Source organism: Arachis ipaensis, chromosome B8, assembly GCF_059453495.1.
Source record: "Arachis ipaensis isolate K30076 ecotype BB chromosome B8, ASM5945349v1, whole genome shotgun sequence".
In the NCBI taxonomy this organism is placed as follows: Eukaryota; Viridiplantae; Streptophyta; class Magnoliopsida; order Fabales; family Fabaceae; genus Arachis; species Arachis ipaensis.
The window spans coordinates 108,222,347-108,244,304 of NC_142443.1; the positions used below are offsets into that span (position 1 = coordinate 108,222,347).

Below are 21,958 nucleotides of genomic sequence, written 5' to 3' on the forward strand. Positions count from 1 at the left end.
GTAAATAGGCTCGAAATTTATCCAGAGCAAAAACAATAGCAAGAAGCTCTTTCTTAGTAGTAGTGTAATTCGACTGAGCGGCATCTAAAGTTTTAGACGTGTAAGCAATAACAAAAGGATCCTTACCTTCACGCTGAGCCAGTGCTGCTCCTACTGCATGGTTGGAAGCATCGCACATTATTTCAAATGGTTGGCTCCAGTCTGGTCCTCTTACAATTGGAGCCTGGGTCAGTGTGGTCTTCAGCTTATCAAACGCTTGTTTGCAATTTTCACTGAACTCGAACTTAATATCTTTCTGTAGTAATCTGGATAAGGGAAGTGCTACCTTAATGAAGTCCTTAATGAATCTCCTGTAAAAACCTGCATGGCCAAGGAAAGAACGGACCTCCCTCACAGAAGAGGGGTAAGGTAAACTAGAAATAACATCCACCTTTGCTGGATCTACAGAAATGCCAGTATTAGACACAACATGTCCTAGTACAATCCCTTGTTTAACCATAAAGTGACATTTTTCAAAATTTAATACCAGGTTTGTACTGACACATCTATCTAATACTCTAGATAATCCATCTAAGCAAAGGCTAAAGGAATCTCCATAAACACTAAAATCATCCATAAAAACCTCCATACAGTCCTCAATAAGATTAGAGAAAAGACTCATCATGCACCTCTGGAAAGTAGCTGGTGTATTGCACAAGCCAAAGGGCATTCTCTTGTAAGCATAAGTCCCAAAAGGACATGTAAAAGTGGTATTTTCCTGATCCTCAGGAGCTATATGAATCTGGAAATAACCTGTGTAACCATCTAAAAAACAATAATGCGATTTACCTGACAGGCGATCCAGCATTTGATCAATGAATGGAAGAGGATAGTGATCCTTACAGGTTGCTTGGTTGAGGCGTCTGTAGTCAATGCAGACCCTCCAGGCGTTCTGAACTCTGGTTGTCAGGAGCTCTCCATGCTCATTCTTCACTGCAGTGACTCCAGACTTCTTTGGCACCACTTGTACTGGGCTTACCCATTCACTGTCTGAGATGGGATAGATGATATCTGTCTCTAGTAGTCTGGTCACTTCCTTTTTGACAACCTCTAGGATAGTGGGGTTCAGTCTTCTCTGGGGTTGACGGACAGGTCTTGCTCCCTCTTCTAAAAATATCCTATGCTCACAGACTTGGGGATTGATGCCTACTATGTCTGCCAAACTCCAACCAATTGCCTTCTTGTGCCTCCTCAGCACACCAAGTAGCTGCTCTTCCTGTTGAGAAGTGAGTTCCCTTGCAATGATAACTGGAAACTTCTGCCTGTCTTCAAGGTAAGCATATTTGAGGTATGGAGGAAGGGGTTTTAATTCTAACTTCTGATCATGTTCAGGCTCTGGGTTGTCTGGAGCTGGTAACAGTGGTAAGGCACTGTCATTGTCCTCTGAGAATGTCCCCACACTTGGACCTTGTCTTGTGTGCTTCTCTTCAAATTCCTCCTGATGGACTTCAGCCACGGTTTCATCTATAATGTCACACTTGAGGATAGAGTGATCCTCTGGTGGGTGCTTCATAACTCCATTCAGATTGAAGATCACTACTCGGCCATCTATTTCAAAAGAGTATGTTCCTGAAAAAGCATCTAATTTAAACTTTGAGGTCTTCAGGAATGGCCTTCCGAGTAGGATTGATGATGGCTTATCTGAGTCATTTTGGGGCATTTCCAGGATATAAAAATCAGTGGGAAACGTGAGTCCCTTAATGCTCACTAATACATCTTCAGCAACTCCAACCACTGTAATAATGCTTTTATCTGCTAACACAAAACGAGCTGCCGACCTTTTTAAGGGAGGGAGCCTCAAAATATCATATATAGACAAAGGCATTATACTCACACATGCTCCTAAATCACACATGCAGTCAGAAATTATCACACCACCAATAGTACAATTAACTATACAAGGACCTGGGTCACTACACTTTTCAGGTAAACCTCTCATTAAAGCAGATATGGAACTTCTTAAAGGAATAGTTTCTAATTCATTAATTTTGTCTTTATGTATACATAAATCTTTTAGAAACTTTGCATACTTAGGTACCTGTTGAATAACATCAAATAGAGGAACAGTTACCTCAACCTTTTTGAATATCTCTACCATTTTTGGATCAGGTTCCAGCTGCTTCCTGGGCTTCCTTGCAAGTTGTGAAAATGGAATAGGAGTGGCATTTTCTGCAGTGTCTGCGCCTTTTAGTGCTTCCTCCTGTGGTTGCACTTCTTCTTCTTCAGCCATGTCCTGTATGTCCTCTTCCTCTTCAACATCTTCTATTTCCACTACCTCTTCAGCTGCGGCGTGTTCTGGTGAGCTTGGCTCCTCCTGGTTCCTCTCATGCAGTGTGGTTATGGACCTCAGGGTGATGCCATTGATGCCACCCTTTGGATTGGGTAATGGTTGAGAGGGGATTCCACTGGAGCTCGAAGGTTGATTATTGGAGTTGTTCATTGATTCAATCTGGGAGACAAGAGCCTGCAAAGTAGCGGTCAGACCATTCAGAGTGGCATTAATGTTATTTTTCATGGTCTGCTGTCTCCGATCAATAGATTGTAGTAAGTCATCATTGGCAGATGCAGAAGGATGGGTAATTTGAGAGGTTTGCTGTGGGGTATTCTGTGGTCCTTGGGATTGCCTTATGTGAGGTGCTCTGTAAGGCTGATTCTGATTCTGCTGCCTGTTGTTGTTATTATTCCATCTCTGATATCCCTGATTATCTCTGCCTCCTCTGTTGTTGTTGTCCCTCCAATTCTGGTTAGAATTGTCCTGCCATCCATGGTTGTAATTGCCACTTTGATTGTACCCTTGGTTGGGACGGTCATAGAAGTTATGAGTGGCTGCCACGGTGTTGTCTTCCTGCTGGAGTTGTGGACATTCATCAGTATAGTGGCTGTAATCAGCACAGATTCCGCAGACTCTTTGTGGGACTAACTGTTGGTTTTGCTGTAGTGGAGAAGGTTGAGCTTGCTGAACTTGTTGTTGATTCAATTGCATCTGCTTCAGCAAGTTGGTCATTTCACAGATACTCTGAGTTAGAGCAGTAGTCTCTCTGCTAGAGGATACTTCTGCAACGGCTTTTGAACGGCCTTGTTTCTGCCTGTGATTCCTAGTAGATTCAGCTAAATCGCTGATCAATTGCCATGCCTCATCAGTGGTCTAGTACTTTTTCATAGACCCATTGCTAGCACTTTCCAATGTGGTCTTATCTTGGGGCCTCATGCCCTGTGTAACATAATCGAGTAACACTATCTTGTCAATCATATGGTGGGGGCAAGCTTCCAGAAGATTATTGAAGCGCTCCCAGTACTCATAGAGAGTTTCAGAATCATCTTGAACAATCATGGAAATATCTTTCCTCAGTTTATCAGTAACTTCAGCTGGAAAGAACTTTTCCAAAAATTCTCTTCTGAGTGTATCCCAGTTGGATACAGTTGCTGCTGGTTGAGTGTAGTACCACTCTCTTGCCTTTCCCTCAAGAGAAAACGGGAAAGTTATAAGCAAAATTGAAGTTTTATCTGCACCATCACGCCTGACAGTAGAACAGGCTGCTTGAAAATCTCTCAGGTGCTTGATAGGCTCTTGAGCAGGTAAGCCATGAAACTTGGGCATCAAATTGAGCAGTGCGGTCTTTATTTCAAAGTCTGTAGCCACCGCTGGGTGATGCGCTTGAAATGGTTGCATTGTAAAATCAGGGGCTCCAGCCTCCTGGATGGTAACTCTTCTGGCTGCTGCCATGTTACCTGTACGTAAAATAACCAAATCAGTAGAACGGGGGCTGGTTTCTTTCTCAAGTGACGTTTTAGGTCCGCCCTCAGAGAGGACTAACCGATGCCGAGCTTGCCATATTCGTGAAATAGTTCTTTCAATCTCAGGATCGAATACAAGCAAGCTTGGGTCAGGAAGCGAACGTGTCATCTAACGAAAGAAACAAGCAGCTCATAGTAGCAAAATAAAATAAAATACAAATAAATAAATTCCAATTAATAACTTTAGCACTCTATTGCAACTCCCCGGCAATGGCGCCAAAAATTGATGCGAGCGGAAATTGGCGAGTTAAGAATGATTATAAAATATGCGTTGCAAGTATAGTTCTCAACCAACCAGAAATCCGCTTATCAATTTAGAAGGGTGTCACAGAAATTAAAATTAAAATACTGGGAGTATGGATCCCAGGTCGTCTCCCAACGAGTTGCAGAAAAGTGTGCTATTTTATTAATCAGATGTTTTCAAAAAAGGTTGAGTTGAATGGCAGAAAATTAAATTAGAGAATTTATATAAATTTAAATAAAAGCCTTGACTGGGAATTGACTAGCTGGAAGCCCTATTCTTGTTGGAGTACTCTTAAGATTAATTGACAATTGAGGGTTATTATGTTTAGTTGTCCCTTACTAAGTAAAGGAAAGTCAAACGAGTTGGAATGCTGTATCTATCCACAAGTTCCAATCCGCTCTTGGGAGGATTGGTGTTAATGACTAGAGAGCATTCTAACAATAAACCCAATTACAATCTTTCTCTTGAGCATCCCAACTCAAGGATTCCTTTCAATCAACTCCCCATCAAGTTAGGGAACTACTCGCTCATTGTAAATGTAAAATTCATAACATAAGAAAGGGAATTAAAGAAAGACATGATAAATAATGATCAAAAGATTAATTAAAAATAAAAGTGATTCTTGTATTAATAAATGCTAAAATAATCCAATAGTAAAATTAAGTAAATTAAGGAACATGGAAGAGTAAGAGAAAGTAAAGAGAACGAACTAGAATGTCGAAGTCTTGATGAGGCAATAACTCTTCTCAATATCCCAATGCAAAAACAATGAAAATAACAAATCCTAAAAACTATAAATGTGTAGAAAGAAAACCTAGAGGAGAGGAAAAATAGATCTGAAAAACTAAAATTATGCGGAATGAATGTTGTTTTGGTTTCTGCATGTTCTCTGGCTCTAGTATGCTTTTCTGGGCCGAAAACTGGGTCAATATCAGGCCCGAAATTGCCCCCAGCGATTCTGCAGATTATGCAGATCGCGCATGTCACGCGGACGTGTCATTCATGCGGATGCATCATTCGGCGTTTCGCTTTGCCACGTAGGTGCGTCGTCCACGCTTCCGCGTCACTTGTGCAATTTCCAATTCGTGCGGCCGCGTCATCCATGCGGCCGCGTCATTGCAATTTCTTTTCTTTTGCGCGGTCGCGTGATCCATGCGGCCGCGTCGCTTCTCGCTGGTTATCTCCTCAATTTCTTGTGTTCTTTCCATTTTTGCAAGCTCCCTTTCCAATCTCCAACTCATTCATGCCTTATAAAGCCTGAAACACTTAACACACAGATCACGGCATCGAATGGAATAAAAGAGAAATAAAATACATAATTAAAAGTCTCTAGGAAGCAAGTTTTCAATCATGCAATAACTTTAGGAAGAAATTATAAATGCATGCTTATTTAATGAATAAGAGGGTAAAGATCATGATAAAATCACACAATTAAACACAATACAAACCATAAAATAGTGGTTTATCAGAGAGTGATTGGGAGGAGATAGGAGAAGTTGGTGAAGAAGAATGTGAACTTGAGGAAGCTTGGCAAAAGGAGAAACTTGAAGAACCTTGCCAAGTGGTGGAAACCTCTAGAAGAGGATGGACGGGAGTTGAGCATGTTTTATCAAGACCTTTGGGAACTCCTCCACCTAGTTCGCCATCCAATCCTTCGCTTGAGTGGGTAAAACTTCTAACTCTCAGCTTTATTATCCCACTTGAGTATGGTCTGCTTGAGACGGATGGCCAACTTAGGGCGCTTTGTAGAATTAAGCGAAAGAGGAGGATGTTTAGTGGTTGGCGTTGTAAATCTAGATTCATTATGGTTGAAAGCTCAATATTGAAGAACATAAATTGGTGTAATGCTCAATTAAATGGGTCCAGGAGAGTAGTTTGGTGCTTTCATGAGAATTCTGCTTTCTCGTTGCCCGGACAAAGTCAAGGCAATCAACTAGAAGATGGGTGCGAGGACAAGATATGGGATCCTGGATTACCCTGTGATAGTCAATTTTGGGAGCTCGTGTCTTGGAGAGGACTTCACTCAAGTTTAGTGAAGAAGGTTAGAACTTCTGACAACCGATTGAAGGACAAGCACTCTTGGAGGTTCAAGGATGGATACAAGCATAGGCCGCCTTGACAAGAAGCCTCCCAAATGTCCAACTTAAGGACTTAAACTAAAAGTGCTTGGTGGGAGACACCCCACCATGGTAAACTCTTTCCATTCTCTTGTAGATATAATGAACGAATGAACTGGGTTCCATTGTATATAATTTCTTTACTTCTTAGTATATTTTGCTCTGCTTGCTAAGGTGTTTATACATTCTATGCTTTAATTGGAGGTGATTCTTTGAATTTGAGTTTTTGATTGGTGATGAGCGGATATTTTATACGCTTTTTGGGGTTAATTTCATATAGCTTTTAGCATGATTTGGTTAGTTTTTAGTATATTTTCATTAGTTTTTAGGCAAAATTCATATTTCTGGACTTTACTATGAGTTTGTGTGTTTTTCTGTAATTTCAGGTATTTTCTGGCTGAAATTGAGGGAGCTGAGCAAAAATCTGATTCAGGCTGAAAAAGGACTGCTGATGCTGTTGGATTCTGACCTCTCAGCACTCGGAATGGATTTTCTGGAGCTACAAGAGTCCAATTGGCGCTCTTCTATTTGCGTTGGAAAGTAGACATCCAGGGCTTTCCAGCAATATATAATAGTTTATACTTTGCTCAAGGATAGACGACGTAAACTGGCGTTCAACACCAGTTCCATGTTGCAGTCTGGCATCCAGCGCCAGAAACAAGTTACAAGTTGGAGTTCAACGCCAGAAACAGGTTACAACTTGGCGTTGAACGCCCAAAACAGCCCAGGCACATGAGAAGCTTAAGTCTCAGCCCCAGCACACACCAAGTGGGCCCCAGAAGTGGATTTCTGCACCAATTATCTTAGTTTATTCATTTTCTGTAAACCTAGGTTACTAGTTTAGTATTTAAACAACTTTTAGAGATTTATTTTACACCTCATGACATTTTTAGATCTGAACTTTGTACTCTTTGTCGGCATGAGACTCTGAACTCCATTGTTGGGGGTGAGGAGCTCTGCTGTGTTTCGATGAATTAATGCAACTATTTCTGTTTTCTATTCAAACACGCTTGTTTCTATCTAAGATGTTTATTCGCACTTCAATATGATGGATGTGATGATCCGTGACACTCATCATCATCCTCAACCTATGAACGCGTGCCTGACAACCACCTCTGTTCTACCTTCGATTGAATAAATATCTCTTGGATTCCTTAATCAGAATCCTCATGGTATAAGCTAGAATCCCTTGGCAGCATTCTTGAGAATCCGGAAAGTCTAAACCTTGTTTGTGGTATTCCGAGTAGGATTCAGGGATTGAATGACTGTGAAGAGCTTCAAACTCACAAAGGCTAGGCGTAGTGACGGACGCAAAAGTATCAATGGATCCTATTCCAGCATGAGTGGGAACCGACAGATGATTAGCCGTGCGGTGACAGCGCACCTGGACCCTTTTCACTGAGAGGACGGATGGTAGCCATTGACAACGGTGATCCACCAACACACAGCTTGCCATAGGAGGAACCTTGCGTGCATGAAGAAGAAGACAGGGAGAAAGCAGAGATTCAGAAGACAAAGCATCTCCAAAACTCCAACATATTCTCCATTACTGCAGAACAAGTATTTAATTAGTGCTCTTTTATTCTTCGCAATTCATACTGATAATTATAATTGATTTCCTGACTAAGATTTACAAGATAATCATAGATTGCTTCAAACCAACAATCTCCGTGGGATTCGACCCTTACTCACGTAAGGTATTACTTGGACGACCCAGTGCACTTGCTGGTTAGTGGTACGAGTTGTGAAAAGTATGATTCACAATTCGTGCACCAAGTTTTTGGCGCCGTTGTCGGGGATGGTTCGAGTTTGAACAACTGACGGTTCATCCTGTTACTTAGATTAGGAAGATTTTGTCTTTTGGGTCAGAGTCTTTTATTATTGTTCTTGTTAAAATTTTAGAATCCCTATTTTCTTTTTCAAAAATTTTTCGAAACTTTATTTTTTATTTTATTTTATTTTATTTTTATTTTTACTAATAATTGAGTTTAGTTTTATATTTTAAGTTTGGTGTCTATTGCATATTTTTATTTTCTTTTAAATTTTTGAAACTGTGTTCATTGTTCTTTTTTAATCTTCAAGTTGCTCTTGTTTATTTTCCTTGTTTGATCTTTAGTTTTTCTTGTTTTGTGATTTTTCTTGTTTTTCTTGTGCTTTTTCAAAACATCAGCTTTAAAAAAAAAATTTTTTTATTATAAAAAAATTTTACTTCTTCAAAACAAGTGTTACATTTACAGCTCAATTGGCTAGAGCGTTGGTCTATGTTCTTAGTAATTGGGTATCTTCTTTTTAAAATCTTTTTCAAAAATAATTTTTCTTTGATTAAATCTTGTGCCAAACTTTAAGTTTGGTATTTTCTTGTTGATCTTTCTATAATTTTCAAAAATTTTATTGTGATTTTCTAAAAATTTTAAGTTTGGTGTTCTTTCTTCATGTTCTTGTTGTTCTTGTGAGTCTTCAAAGTGTTCTTGAGTTTTCCTTGTGTCTTGATCTTAAAATTTTTAAGTTTGGTGTTCCTTGGTGTTTTCCCTCCAAAATTTTTGAAAATAAGGAGCATTAGATCTAAAAATTTTAAGTTTTGTGTCTTTTTATTGTTTTTCTCTCTCCTCATTGAATTCAAAAATATCTTTTTCCTTTATTTTAATTGATTTTTCGAATTTTCCTTTTAAAAATTCAGATTTTATTTTAAATTTTTTTTATTTTATCTTATCTTAGTTTTAAAATTTCAAAATTCAAATCTTCATCAAAAACCATATCCAAAATTTTTCATATCTTCTTAATTAAGTAATTATTTTAGTCTTAAATTTTTTTATTTCTAATTTTTGAATTCTATATTTAATTTCAAACTACTTTTATTCTCTTTTCTTTCATTATTTACTCGTTCCCTTTTTACAAAAAAAAAAAAGAAGAAAATAAAAATATATTCTATTTGCTATTCATATCAATTCCCTTTTCTCCATCATGAATCTAAGTGGAATTGAACAGTCCAGAAGGACTCTGGGGTCATATGCCAACCCCACTACTACTTCATATGGGAGCAGTATCTGTATACCCTCCATTGGAGTCAGTAGCTTTGAGTTGAATCCTCAGCTCATTATCATGGTGCAGCAAAGTTGTCAGTATTCCGGTCTTCCTCAGGAAGAACCTATAGAGTTTCTGGCATAGTTTTTACAGATTACTGACACAGTACATGATAAGGAAGTAGATCAGGATGTCTACAGACTATTACTATTTCCATTTGCTGTAAAAGATCAAGCTAAGAGGTGGTTAAATAACCAACCTAAAGCTAGCATAAAGACATGGAAGCAGCTATCAGAAAAATTCCTGAATCAATACTTCCCTCCCAAACGGATGACACAGCTAAGGCTGGACATCCAAGGCTTTAAATAAGGAGATAATGAACCTCTTTATGATGCTTGGGAGAGATACAGAGAGATGCTAAGAAAATGCCCCTCTGAAATATTTTCAGAATAGGTGCAGTTAGACATCTTCTATTATGGGCTTACAGAGAAAGCTCAGACTTCTCTATACCACTCAGCTGGTGGGTCTATACATATGAGAAAGACAATTGAAGAAGTTCAAGAGCTCATTGATACAGTTGCCAGAAATCAGCATCTGTACCTAAGCAGTGAATCTTCCATGAAAGAAGAGGCTAAAACAGTAACTGCTGAACTCAGTCCTGCAGAACAACTTACTGAATTTAATCAGCAATTAGATTTTCTAACAAAACAGCTGGCCGAATTCAAGGAGATATTACAAGATACAAGAAGGGCTAATATAAACATGGAAGTATAATTGAGGCAAACAGAACAGCAGTTATCAAAACAAATAACAGAAGAATGCCAAGCAATTCAATTAAGAAGTGGAAGAACATTAAATACCTCACTTCAAGGCAGCAGGAAGCCAAGAAATGAACAAACTGCTATTCACGATCCCTCTGAGGACAGTAAGAGCCCAGAGAAGAATAACCCTGGCGTTCAAACGCCAGAAACAAGCAATGATTTGGCGTCAAACGCCCAATGGAAGCTCAGTTCTGGCGTTCAAATGCCAGGAACAAGTAAGGAGTTGGCGTCCAACGCCACTCCAGCTTCTGACTATGGCAATCCAATGCCAGTGAGGGATCAGACACACACAAGTGCTGATAACAACCCCTCTAAAAAGGCTTCTCCAACCACCTCTGTAGGAAGTAAACCTGCAGGAACTAAGGTTGAGGAATACAAAGCCAAGATGCCTTATCCTAAAAAACTCCATAAAGAAGAGCAGGATAAGCAATTCGCTCGCTTTGCAGACTATCTTCGGACTCTTGAAATAAAGATTCCGTTTGCAGAGGCACTTGAGCAAATACCTTCTTATCTCAAGTTCATGAAAGAGATCTTGAGTCATAAGAAGGATTAGAGAGAAACTGAAAGAGTTCTCCTCACTGAAGAATGTAGTGCAGTCATTCTGAAAAGCTTCCCAGAAAAGCTTAAGGATCCCGGGAGCTTCCTGATACCATGCACACTAGAGGGTAATTGCACCAAGACAGCTTTATGTGATCTTGGAGCAAGCATCAAATCTAATACATGCATCCACTATCAGAAAGCTTGGTTTAACTGAAGAAGTCAAACCAACCCGGATATGTCTCCAACTTGCTGATGGCTCCATTAAATACCCATCAGGCGTGATTGAAGATATGATTGTCAGGGTTGGGCCATTCGCCTTTCCCACTGACTTTGTGGTGCTGGAAATGGAGGAGCACAAGAGTGCTACTCTCATTCTAGGAAGACCTTTCCTAGCAACTGGACGAACTCTCATTGATGTCCAAAAGGGGGAAGTAACCCTGAGGGTCAATGAGGATGAGTTCAAGTTAACTGCTGTCAAAGCCATGCAGCATCCAGACATACCCAAAGACTGCATGAAAGTTGATCTTATTGACTCTTTGGTAGAGGAGATCAACATGGCTGAGAGTCTCGAATCAGAGCTGGAAGATATCTTTAAAGATGTTCAGCCTGATTTGGAGGATTCAGAAGAATTAAAAGAACTTCTGAAAATTCCTCAGGAAGAGGAAACACCTCATAAACCTGAGCTCAAGCCATTACCACCATCCCTGAAATATGCATTTCTGGGAGAAGGTGACACTTTTCCAGTGATCATAAGCTCTGCTTTAAATCCACTGGAAGAGGAAGCACTAATTCAAGTGCTAAGGACACACAAGACAGCTCTTGGGTGGTCCATAAATGACCTTAAGGGCATAAGCCCAGCTAGATGCATGCACAAAATCCTATTGGAGGATGATGCTAAGCCAGTGGTTCAACCACAGAGGCGTCTAAATCCAGCCATGAAGGAAGTGGTGCAGAAGGAGGTCACCAAGTTACTAGAGGCTGGGATTATTTATCCTATTTCTGATAGCCCCTGGGTGAGCCCTATTCAAGTTGTTCCCAAAAAGGGGGATATGACAGTGGTTCATAATGAAAAGAATGAACTGGTTCCTACAAGAACAGTTACAGGGTGGCGCATGTGTATTAACTACAGAAGGCTCAATACAGCCACCAGAAAGGATCATTTTCCTTTACCATTCATAGACCAGATGCTAGAGAGACTAGCAGGTCATGAATACTACTGCTTTTTGGATGGCTATTCAGGTTATAACCAAATTGCAGTAGATCCTCAGGACCAAGAGAAAACAGCATTTACATGTCCTTCTGGAGTGTTTGCTTATAGAAGGATGCCTTTTGGTCTGTGTAATGCACCTGCAACCTTTCAGAGGTGCATGCTCTCTATCTTCTCTGATATGGTAGAGAAATTTTTGGAAGTCTTCATGGATGACTTTTCAGTATTTGGAGACTCATTCAGCTCCTGCCTTAACCATTTAGCACTTGTTCTGAAAAGATGCCAAGAGACCAACCTAGTTTTAAACTGGAAAAAATGTCACTTTATGGTAACTGAAGGGATTATCCTTGGGCATAAAATTTCAAGCAAGGGAATAGAGGTGGATCAAGCTAAAGTAGAAGTAATTGAAAAATTACCACCACCTGCTAATGTTAAGGCAATCAGAAGCTTTCTGGGACATGCAGGATTTTACAGGAGGTTTATAAAGGATTTTTTAAAAATTGCAAAACCCCTGAGTAATCTGCTGACTGCTGACACGCCATTTGTGTTTGACACAGAGTACCTGCAAGCATTTGAGACTCTGAAAGCTAAGCTGGTCACAGCACCAGTTATTTCTGCACCAGACTGGACATTACCATTTGAACTAATGTGTGATGCCAGTGACCACGCCATTGGTGCAGTACTGGGGAAGAGGCATGACAAGCTTCTGCATGTCATTTATTATGCTAGCCGTATTTTAAATGATGCCCAGAAAAATTACACAACCACAGAAAAAGAGTTGCTTGCAGTGGTTTATGCCATTGACAAGTTTAGATCATACTTAGTAGGATCAAAAGTGATTGTGTACACTGACCATGCTGCTCTTAAATATCTACTCACAAAGCAGGATTCAAAACCCAGGCTCATAAGATGGGTGTTGCTTCTGCAAGAGTTTGATATAGAAATAAGAGACAGAAAAGGGATAGAGAACCAAGTAGCTAATCATCTGTCCCGGATAGAGCCAATAGAAGGGGCGTCCCCCCTTCTTTTGAGATCTCTGAAACCTTTTCGGATGAGCATTTGTTTGCCATTCAGAAAACACCTTGGTTTGCAGACATTGCAAACTATAAAGCTACAAAGTTCATACCCAAGGAGTACAGCAGGCAACAAAAGAAAAAATTAATTACTGATGCAAAGTACTACTTGTGGGATGAACCCTATCTCTTTAAGAGATGTGCAGACAGAATAATCCGTAGGTGTGTGCCTAGAGAAGAAGCACAGAAGATCTTATGGCATTGCTATGGATCACAATATGGAGGCCATTTCAGAGGTGAGCGAACAGCCACCAAGGTCTTCCAATGTGGCTTCTACTGGCCTACCCTATATAGAGATTCCCGAGAGTTTGTATGTAACTGTGACAGCTGCCAAAGAGCTGGTAATCTGCCTCATGGTTATGCCATGCCTCAACAAGGGATCTTGGAGATTGAGTTGTTTGATGTATGGGGAATTGACTTCATGGGACCTTTCCCACCATCATACTCAAACACTTATATTCTGGTGGCAGTCGATTATGTATCAAAATGGGTAGAGACCATTGCCACACCCACTAATGATACTAAGACAGTGTTGAAGTTCCTCTAGAAACATATCTTCAGCAAGTTTGGTGTTCCTAGAGTACTAATCAGTGATGGGGGCACTCACTTCTGCAACAAACAGCTTTACTCTGCCATGGTCCGGTATGGGATTAGCCACAAGGTGGCCACTCCATATCATCTACAGACAAATGGGCAAGTTGAAGTTTCTAATAGAGAACTAAAAAGAATCCTGGAATGGACTGTAAGTACCCGTAGAAAGGATTGGGCAAGAGGCTTGGATGATGCTCTGTGGGCTTACAGAACAGCATTCAAAACTCCTATAGGGACCTCTCCATACCAGCTTGTATATGGTAAGGCCTGTCATCTACCCGTGGAACTGGAACATAAGGCCTACTGGGCAACCAGATTCCTGAACTTTGATGCCAAATTAGCCGAACAAAAAAGATTGCTCCAGCTAAATGAGCTAGAGGAATTTAGACTCACTGCTTTCGAAAATGCCAAGCTTTATAAGGAGAAATAAAAAAGATGGCATGACAAAAAGCTGTCATCAAGAGTCTTTGAACCAGGACAAAAGGTTCTGTTGTTCAACTCTAGGCTCAGGCTATTCCCTGGGAAACTGAAATTCCGGTGGAGGGGGCCATGTGTGATTACAAATGTATCACTATATGGTTATATGGAGCTTTAAGACATTGATTCTAATAAGAAGTTCATTGTTAATAGACAGAGAATCAAACACTATCTTGAAGGTAATGTTGAGCAAGAGTGCTCAAGGCTGAGGCTAGATTAAAAGCTCAGCAAGGTCCAGCTAAAGACAATAAAGAAGCGCTTGCTGGGAGGCAACCCAGCCATTGGGAAAACTTTTTCTGTTGTTTTGCCCTATTCTTGATTTTATTTGTTTATATAAAGTTCACTATTAATAAGGTAAAGAGTCAATTGCATAGGTTCACAGGGTTACAGAAGGATTCAGCACACAAAACAGAGAAAAAGAGCTCACTGGCAAGAAAACGCCAGTAAGGGGCACAATTGGGCGTTAAACTCCCAAAAGGAGCATCTACTGGGCGTTTAACGCCAGTAATGATAGCCATCTGGGCGTTAAACGCCAGAAAGAAGCAACTTCTGGGTGTTTAACGCCAGATTGACAGCATCCTGGGCGTTCAGAAAAATGCCCAATGACAAAGGAGTTCCTGGCGTTCAACGCCAGAAAGAAGCAACAGCTGGGCGTTGAACGCCCAGGAGAAGCAGCATTTGGGTGTTAAACGCCCAAAACATGCAGCATTTGGGCGTTTAACGCCAGGATGGTGGGGAGGAGGTAAATTTGTTTTTATTTCACATTTTTTATTTTAATTTTAGTTTTCATGTTTCAATTCATGATTTCTTGCATAAACATGTTACAAACCCTAATTTCTAAAAACCCTAATTTCTAAAAACCCTACTTTAAAAATATCAAATGTATCTTAATCCATAAACACAAATTCTTTTTCAATCCAATCCAACTCTATTTCAAATTTTCCAAAACAAATATATCTCTTTTCCTTCTAAAATCTTATCAACTCATCAATATCTTTTTCAAATCTCCACATTATCTTTTTTAAAATCCAAATTTATCTTTTTCAAATATCTTTCATATCTTTTCAATTTTAAAATCACATCTTTTCATATCATACTTATTTTTTATAAATCATATCTTCTATCTTATCTTTTTAAAATTTTCAAAAACCCACCCCCTCCCTTTTAAATCCACATTCGGCCTCCCTCCTCTCATCCACCATTCGACACTAGCTCTCCTTCTATCCCTCTCCTTTCTTTTCTTTTGCTTGAGGACAAGCAAACCTCTAAGTTTGGTGTGTTTATCCGTGATCACTAAACTATACTCACTAAGATCATGGCTCCTAAAGGAAAACAACCCACTCTAAGAGGCAAAAAAGAGAGTATTCCAAAACCACTTTGGAATCAAGGGAAGTTCTTAACCAAAGAACATTCAGACCATTACTACAAAATAATGGGTCTAAGATCAGTGATCCCGGAAGTCAAGTTCGATCTGAAAGAAGATGAATATCCGGAGATCCAAGAGCAGATTCGAAACAGGAACTGGGAAGTCCTAGCTAATCCTGAAACAAAAGTGGGAAGGAATATAGTACAAGAGTTCTATGCTAATCTGTGGCAAACAGACAGGCAGAGAATATCTGGAACTGCCCTCTATGACTATCGGACTGTGGTCAGAGGGAAGATTGTTCACATCCACCCTGACAAAATCAGGGAGATCTTTAAGCTACCTCAGCTGAAAGATGACCCAGACTCCTTCAATAGGAGAATGATGAGAACAAACAAGGGCCTGGATAAGATTCTAGAGGATATATGCATCCCTGGAGCCAGGTGGACCACCAGCAGCAAGGGTGTCCCAAATCAACTCAAGAGAGAAGATCTCAAACCAGTCACCAGAGGATGGCTGGACTTCATTGGGCATTCTATATTGCCCACTAGCAACCGTTTTGAAGTCACCATTAAAAGAGCAGTGACGATCCATTGCATTATGTTGGGAAAAGAAGTGGAAGTTCATCAACTGATTCCATCTGAATTTTACATACTTGCAAACAAGAACTCCAAAGATGCTGGAGTAAGGATGGGAATAACGGAGTACATCTCAGTGGAGCAACCAATCACTAAAACCACAATGGAAAAACAACAAGTGCAGGATGACCCCATCAAGAGGAGGGCGCAAGAATTTCTCCCGGAAGTCCCTCAATTTGAATATTGGGAACAGCTTGAAGCATCTGTTACCAAGTTGCAAGAATCTATGGACCAAATAAAGGAAGAACAGCAAAATCAAAACAATATGCTCTGCAAACTGCTCAGAGAACAAGAAGAGCAAGGGCGTGACTTAAAGGAACTGAAGCGTCAGAAGTTATCTCTTGAAGGACCAAGCACCCCCACAGACTAGAGGAACATCCACATCCCAAACTCAAGGTGTTGAGTTCTAATCTTAGCCTTAACTCTGTGATAATTGTTCTTATTTGAGTTTTAGCTTAGAAGTTATAGTGGTAATTAGTAGTTATTTTATCTCCAATTAAGCTATAATTTATTTTTCTCATCATCATTAAACATGAATAAAATAGAAGATTTTCTTTAGAATAAGGAGGCAATATTTTTCGAAATTTTAATAAAAGAAATTCTAATTATTTACATGTGGTGGCAATACTTTCTGCCTTCTAATGAATGCCTGAACAGAGCATATGTCTTTGGAATTTGATGTTCTTGAATGTTAAATATGTTGGCTCTTGAAAGAATGATGAACATGAGACATGTTATTGATAATCTGAAAAATCATAAAAATGATTCTTGAAGCAAGAAAAAGCAGTGAATACAAAGCTTGCAGAAAAAAAAAAGAGAGAAAAAGCAAGCAGAAAAAGCCAATAGCCCTTAAAACCAAAAGGCAAGGGTAATAAAAAGCATCCAAGGCTTTGAGTATCAGTGGATAGGAGGGCCTAAGGGAATCAAATCCTGGTCTAAGGGGCTAAACCAAGCTGTCCCTAACCATGTGCTTGTGGCGTGAAGGTGTCAAGTGAAAACTTGAGACTGAGCGGTTAAAGTCAAGGTCCAAAGCAAAAAGAAGAGTATGCTTAAGAACCCTGGACACCTCTAATTGGGGACTTTAGCAAAGCTGAGTCACAATCCGAAAAGGTTCACCCAATTATGTGTCTGTGGCATTTATGTATCCGGTGGTAATACTGGAAAACAAAGTGCTTAGGTCCACGGCCAAGACTCATAAAGTAGCTGTGTTCAAGAATCAACATACTGAACTAGGAGAATCAATAACATTATCTGAATTCTAAGTTCCTATAGATGCCAATCATTCTGAGCTTCAATGGATAAAGTGAGATGCCAAAACTGTTCGAAAGCAAAAAGCTACTAGTCCCGCTCATCTAATTAGAATCTGAGCTTCACTCAAGAACTCTGAGATATTATTGCTGCGTGACTTATTTGTATTCTATTTTATTTGTCTAGTTGCTTGGGGACAAGCAACAGTTTAAGTTTGGTGTTGTGATGAGCGGATATTTTATACGCTTTTTGGGGTTAATTTCATATAGCTTTTAGCATTATTTGGTTAGTTTTTAGTATATTTTCTTTAGTTTTTAGGCAAAATTCATATTTCTGGACTTTACTATGAGTTTGTATGTTTTTCTATAATTTCAGGTATTTTCTGGCTGAAATTGAGGGCGCTGAGCAAAAATTTGATTCAGGCTGAAAAAGGACTGCTGATGCTGTTGGATTCTGACCTCTCAGCACTTGGAATGGATTTTCTGGAGCTACAAAAGTCCAATTGGTGCGCTTCCAATTGCGTTGGAAAGTAGACATCCAGGGCTTTCCAGTAATATATAATAGTTCATACTTTGCTCAAGGATAGACGACGTAAACTGGCGTTCAACGCTAGTTCCATGTTGCAGTCTGGCGTCCAGCGCCAGAAACAAGTTACAAGTTGGAGTTCAACGCCAGAAACAGGTTACAACCTAGCGTTGAATGCCCAAAACAGCCCAGGCACGTGAGAAGCTTAAGTCTCAGCCCCATCACACACCAAGTGGGCCCCAAAAGTAGATTTCTGCACCAATTATCTTAGTTTATTCATTTTCTGTAAACCTAGGTTACTAGTTTAGTATTTAAACAACTTTTAGAGATTTATTATGCACCTCATGACATTTTTAGATCTGAACTTTGTACTCTTTGACGGCATGAGACTCTGAACTCCATTGTTGGGGTGAGGAGCTCTGCTGTGTTTCGATGAATTAATGCAACTATTTCTGTTTTCTATTCAAACACGCTTGTTTCTATCTAAGATGTTTATTCGCACTTCAATATGATGGATGTGATGATCCGTGACACTCATCATCATCCTCAACCTATGAACGCGTGCCTGACAACCACCTCCGTTCTACCTTCAATTGAATAAATATCTCTTGGATTCCTTAATCAGAATCTTCGTGGTATAAGCTAGAATCCCTTGGCAGCATTCTTGAGAATCCGGAAAGTCTAAACCTTATCTGTGGTATTCCGAGTAGGATTCAGTGATTGAATGACTGTGACGAGCTTCAAACTCACAAGGGCTGGGCGTAGTGACAGACGCAAAAGGATCAATGGATCCTATTCCAGCATGAGTGGGAACCGACAGATGATTAGCCGTGCGGTGACAGCGCACCTGGACCCTTTTCACTGAGAGGATGGATGGTAGCCATTGACAACGGTGATCCACCAACACACAGCTTGCCATAGGAGGAACCTTGCATGTGTGAAGAAGAAGGCAGGGAGAAAGCAGAGATTTAGAAGACAAAGCATCTCCAAAACTCCAACATATTCTCCATTACTGCAGAACAAGTATTTAATTAGTGCTCTTTTATTCTTCGCAATCATACTGATAATTATAATTGATTTCCTGACTAAGATTTACAAGATAACCATAGATTGCTTCAAACCAACAATCTCCGTGGGATTCGACCCTTACTCACGTAAGGTATTACTTGGATGACCCAGTGCACTTGCTGGTTAGTGGTACGAGTTGTGAAAAGTGTGATTCACAATTCGTGCACCACTTGGCCTGCGAGTTTCCTCAATTTGTTTGAAAAATCCCCTATATTTCAAAATGTGCTTGATTTTGCATCTTAGCTAGTCTAGGGTCTTAGAGAAGGATGAGAAGGTTATGAGCTCTCTTTGATGCTCATTAGAAAAAAAAAACCTAGCCACGCGCAAGCGCAAAGTGCGCGCGTGCGTCGGCTGCGCATTTCAACTTTCTGGGCCAAGAACCAGAGAGTTGTGCCACTTTTGGGCCAACTCTGTGCCTCGACCCACGCGGACGCACGCTGTACTCGTCTGCGCCACTCCTTATTTTCTCACCCACGTGCTGGCGTACTTGGCGCCTCCGTGCCCATTCAATAAACTCAACCCATCCACGCGCAAGTGCACAGTGCGCGCGCGTCGATGCATTTTAGCATCACCCAGGCCAAAAGACCCGAGAGTTGTGCCAACTCTGGGCCTCTTTTGTGCCTCTGGCCCAGCACACCCACGCGGACGCGCACTGTATGCGTCCGCGCCGATTTCCAATGTTCCCATGTACGCGTAGGCACGTATGGCGCTTCCGCGCGACTTCTTTATTTTTCTCACCCACCCGGACGTGCACGTTGCGCGCACGCGTGGATTCAAATTTTCACTTACCCCAGGGATGCGAAGCCCTAGCGCATTTGCGCAAACCCTTTATCCCTCACCCAACATCTCTTCTCCTTCTCCTTCACTCGCCAGAATACCCACAACCACCTTCTCCCTCCACAACCAGCACCCCAGCACGCACCGCCGCCGCCGTCGCCGCACACCCCAACCCCCCTTCTTCCTCGCTCTCTCTCTCTTTCTCAGTCCTTGTTTCTCTCTCTCTCTCTCTCTCACTCAATCATCTCGGCTCTGTCTCTCTCGCTAACGCCCTTGCTCCGCCGCGAGCCCAGCTTCGACTCCATTGTCGCCGGTGCTTGCTCCCCTGTGCCACCAGACCGCCGTTGATAAACCACTATTTTATGATTTATATTGTGTTTAATTGTGTGGTTTTATCATGATCCTTACCCACTTATTCATTAAATTAGCATGCATTTAGATTTTCTTCCTGAATTTATTACATGTTTGAAAACTGCTTCCTAGAGACTTTAATTATTTATTTTTAATTCTCCTTTATTCCATTCGATGCCGTGATCTGTGTGTTGAGTGTTTCAGACTTTACAGGGCATAAATGAGTTGGAGATTGGAAAGGAAGCTAGCAAAAATGGAAGGAACACAAGAATTTGAGGAGATAACCAGCGAGAAGTGACGCGGTCGCATGGCTCACGCGACCGCGCGAAGGAGAGCAAATCGCAGTGACGCGGCCGCATGGCTCACGCGGCCACGCGGATTGGAAAAGCTCTGGCGACGCGGTAGCGTGGACGACACGAACGCGTGGCAAGGAAAAGCGCGAATGACGCGTCCGCATGGATGACGTGATCGCGTGACATGTGCGATTTGCATAATCTGCAGAATTCGCTGGGGGCGATTTTGGACCCTATTTCGACCCAATTCTCAGCCCGGAACAGCAGACTAGAGTCAGAGAATATGCAGAAACAAAAACACATTCATTCAGAGACAGTTTTAGATCTAGTTTTACTCTCTTAGGTTTTTCTCTCTAGGTTTTAGAATTTTAATTTTCAATTGGTCTTAGCATTGGAACATTGAGAAGAGTTATTTCCTCATCAAGACTTCGTCATTCTAATTCGTTTTCTCAACTTGGTTTTATCCTTCCATGTCCTTTGCTTTGTTCAATTTTGTCATTCAAATACTTTTATGATTATTTAATGCAAGGATGATTTCTTTTTAATTCAATTTCAATTCCAATAATCATGTCTTCTTTTAATCCCCTTTCATGTGTTATGCATTTATTATTTACAATGCGTGAGTAGTTTCTTTACTTGATGGGGAGTTGATTAAAAAGGAACTCTTGAGTTGGAAGGATCGAAAGAAAATTTGTAATTGGGTTAATTGTTGGATTGTTACCCTGTCACCAACGCCAATCCCTTTGAACTAAGTGCGTTGCAACTTGTGAACAGATCTAGCATTCCAAGTTGTTTGACTTTCCCTTACATAGTAAAGGATAACCAAACAGAGCAACCATTAATTATAAATCAATCTTAAAATCATTCCATCCATAATAGAGATTCCAACTAACCAGCTCCCAGTCAAGGCTTTTATTCATATTATTTAAATTTCCTCAATTTAAATTCCAATTTACTTAGCTCAACTTCTTGGAACATCTGATTAATAAGATAGCACACTTTTTTGCAACTCGTTGGGAGACGACCTGGGACTTAAAACTCCCAGTAATTTTTAATTCAAATGCTCTGTGACATACTTCTAAATTGATAGGCAGATTTTCGGTGAGTTAAGAACTATACTTGCAACGTAACCATTTTAATAATTTTTAATTCACCAGCTTCTGCGTCTCATCAATTTTTGGCACCGTTGCCGGGGAGTTGCAATAGAGTGATAATTTTATTAATCAGAATTTATTTATTTGCATTTTATTTTATTTTGCTACTATGAGCTGCATGTTTCTTTCGTCAAATGACGTGTTCACTTCCTGATCCGCGCTTGCTAATATTCGATCCTGAAATTGAAAGGACAATTTCACGAATAAGGCGAGAACAGCGTCGGTTAGCCCGCTCTGAGGGCGGATCTGAAAGTGAATCTGAGGAAGAAACCATCCCCCGTTCTACTGATTCGGTTGTTTTACGTGCAGAAAACATGGCAGCTAGGAGAGTTACCATCCAGGAGGAAGGAGCCCCTGATTTTACAATGCAACCGTTTCAAGCGCATCATCCGGCGGTAGCTACAGATTTTGAAATAAAGCCTGCACTGCTAAATTTGATGCCCAAGTTTCATGGCCTACCTGCTCAAGAGCCTATCAAGCACTTGAGATATTTCCAGGCAGCCTGTTCTACTGTCAGGCGTGATGGCACTGATGAAACTTCAATTCTGCTGAAAGCTTTTCCATTTTCTCTTGAGGAAAAAGCAAGAAAGTGGTACTACACTCAACCTCTAGCAAA

General features: G+C 40.6%; 1 non-coding gene across 1 annotated transcript; it reads left to right on the plus strand.

Annotated features, from left to right (window-relative positions):
* Positions 1-3,283: 3,283 nt before the first annotated feature.
* Positions 3,284-3,391, plus strand: LOC148549183 (small nucleolar RNA R71). Its single transcript, XR_015897640.1, has one exon. It is a non-coding gene; the product is annotated as a small nucleolar RNA R71 (small nucleolar RNA).
* Positions 3,392-21,958: the final 18,567 nt, after the last annotated feature.